The sequence below is a fragment of the Hylobates moloch genome, unplaced genomic scaffold, assembly GCF_009828535.3.
Source record: "Hylobates moloch isolate HMO894 unplaced genomic scaffold, HMol_V3 SCAFFOLD_9, whole genome shotgun sequence".
Taxonomy (NCBI): domain Eukaryota; kingdom Metazoa; phylum Chordata; class Mammalia; order Primates; family Hylobatidae; genus Hylobates; species Hylobates moloch.
In genome coordinates this window covers 49875991-49879102 of record NW_026652284.1, presented here as the reverse complement: position 1 = coordinate 49879102, position 3112 = coordinate 49875991, and the positions used below count along the sequence as shown (strand labels likewise).

The window sequence follows — 3112 nt, the reverse complement described above, 5'->3', positions numbered from 1 at the left end:
AGTATAAACATCGATCTACAGTTTGCCCTTTGCCTGGTACTCTTAAACCACTACTCCAATGGTCAATGTTGACCTTGAATCAAAAGCCGCTGAACCCAGGAGACCCCACAGATATCTAGTTTCAGCACCTAGAGGGCCCCATCTACCCTCTATGCTGTGTGTTCCCATGACTCCCGAAATACTTAATTGCAACTTGCATTATTATATCCACAGGCAAGTTTTAAATCTAACTAGAAAAAGTAGCAGCAAAGGCAAAATAAGCTGGAATTTGTTAGAAAAGCAATGAGAAGATTTTTGAAAACGCTTCCAGTTCAGATCAGAATTAAGGTGAACATTAGTTCACACCAGCTTTGCAGAGCTGTAGATGTTTTGCTGTTGTTCTTTCAAAAAAGAAGAATCTATAATAACATGTTCATTTGAGAAAAATACTGTGTTTGTTAATTTTTTGTAGCCATCTCCAAGTTACTTTAAACTTTGTATGTTGTTTAATAACAGAGTATATCCTGGTTAGGATGTGTTCATAGCTGACGCATCTCCAAAAAATTTTTCATGAAGGCGGCCAGCTTCTGAACATCTTCAATTGTGACCGAATTGTACAGAGAGGCCTGGATGCCTCCCACAGACCTGTGCCCTTTCAAGGACAACATATTGAGTTCAAAAGGTTTATCGGGAAATCTTTTTACTAAGGCATCATCTCCTTTGACATTGCCAATGCAGAATGGAATATTAATCTTGCTTCTATTTTGGGGCTCCACTGGACATATGTAGAATCCTTGAGAATTATCAGTAATCTCATAAATCATTTGGGATTTGATGGAGCTAAGCTTCTCCATGGCAGCAGCACCTCCATTGTTTTTAATCCATTCCAGGACCAAGCCCATGATGTAGATGCTGAAACATGGAGGCGTGTTGTACGAGGAGCTGTTTCCAGCCTGCACCTTGCATTCCAGGACTGAGGTTGACTCTCGGAGAGCAAACCCCAGTTGGTCATCACGGACAATCACCACAGTGACCCCAGCAGAGCCAACATTCTTCTGGGCACCAGAAAAAATCACATCAAACTTGGAAATATCCACTGGCTTGGACAGGAAGTTTGAGAACATGTCACAAACCAGCACTGCTCCTTTGACATCGGGTATAAAGTCAAACTCCATGCCATGCACCGTCCCATTTGCGCAATAATACACGTAGGAGGCATCCGGGTTGAGGCTCCAGGTGCTTGGATCTGGAATTTAGGTATAACTCCCAAGTTTAGAGTGAACAATATTTATAGTCCCAAATTTCTTTGCTTCTTCTACAGCCTTAGCTGACCAAGCTCCTGTCACCACATAGTCCACACTCCTTCCTGCTTTCAAGCCAATCAGCTTTAATGGGACAGCACTGAACTGGCTCGACCCACCTCCTCGCACAAAAATCACCTCTTAGTTGTCTGGAACAGCTAGCAATTCCCGCACAAGATTCTCTGCATTGTTAATAATCTTGATAAAATTTGACGACCTGTGACTCATTTCAAGAATACTAATGCCAATTCCTTTGTAGTCTAATAAGTCCTTTTGTATCTCTAACAACCCCGAGTGTGGCAGCTTGGCTGGACCAGGCCCAAAGTTGACCACCTACCCCGGGGCGTCCATGCTGCGGCAGCGTGGGTGGTGAGTCAGCCAAGGAGGACTGAGCATGTGAACTGCGAGCGTTCCTGGCGTCTGCGGTGCGAGTCCGCCTCTTATGAAATTAAAAAAAAAAAAAAAAACTTAAAAGTGTGCATAAAACACATACTTATGTATATGATCAAATGATATTCAACAATTTATAAATATTACATAAATGATTTATTTTAACAACTCAATGGTGGGTGCTATCATCATCTCCATTCCATTCCCCAGATGAAAAAACTGGGTCTCAGAGATGCTCTGTAATTTGCCCAAGATCAGAGAGCTCAGGCACATGTCCAGTATTTGAAACTGTCTAGCCTTGATCTCAGGTCTGTATCCTTCAACCGTATAGTGTGCTGTTTTTGGTATATAAAACTTTTATCCAGCCTAATTTCTGAATTTTCATTTTTTCTTTCTATTCATTTTATACTTAAGGAAGTTTGTCTCAAGGCTTTATAACCATATTTTAGTTTTGTTGTAAACAGGAAATGACAAACAATGAATTTGATGTCTGACAATATTCAAAAGACTTGGAAGAAACAGCTTATAAAGCAGCTGTTTGATTGCCTAAGGTAAAACTCATAGAATGATCAGATTCTTTCCTGTAAGATTTACTTAGGAATGAAATAATGCTAGGGAAAAATAAGTATGGGCAATGAAATATAAATTAAGAATCAAAATGAAAAGCATAATAATTTAAACACCTTGATGTTTTTTAATTGCCATATAAAAAGACATTGACTAGGTTGTGTGTGGGGGGAGGGGGTGTGACTTTAAGAAACAGCAGGACTGCCATCTCTCCCAACTGGGGGACAATGGCTAGTGAATATACAGGGCACTGACACTGATGCCATCAACCAAAAGCTTTCCTTAAGGCATATTCATCTGGCCCATCCCTAAGGTTACAAAATATTTCATACTCATGGTACATGGGAGATGGCAAACTGTTATTAAAATGTCAAATATCCTCCTAAAGAGGAAAAGTTTTGAAGACAAATCAAGAATGAAAACCATTTGTAAATCAGGGTTTTTTGTTTGTTTGTTTGTTTTTCTATGAAGTGTCTTTAGTAGCTTAAGAAAGGAGAGTATTTCAGTTCAGGATGAAAAATCTGAAGCATAGTGACAGAACGTAACAATTATTCATTCACTGAGAGGCAAAATAATCATTTTTAATATAAATGTTGAGACGTGTGAAAGTAAAATCTATTCCTCTAGAAAGTATGTAGAAACACACAGAGCTTATATATAAACAAAATACATTATCATTCCTTATATTAGTTTGAGGTTGGTAATTTTACAAAACAGACCTACTTTTTAGAGGAAAAAGTGATTAAATTGTGCCTTCTTTTCTTTCTTTTCCTTCCTTCCTTCCTTCTTTCTCTCTTTCTCTCTCTTCTTTCTTTGTTTCTTCTTCTTTCTTTTTCTCTCCTTCTCTCTCTCTCTCTTTTTTTTTTTTTTTTTTT

At 38.7% G+C, this 3112-nt stretch overlaps 1 pseudogene; it reads right to left on the bottom strand.

Moving 5' to 3' along the window:
* Positions 1–518: 518 nt before the first annotated feature.
* LOC116812638 (phosphoserine aminotransferase-like) lies at positions 519–1706 on the bottom strand (annotated as a pseudogene).
* Between the last annotated feature and the right edge of the window lie 1406 nt (positions 1707–3112).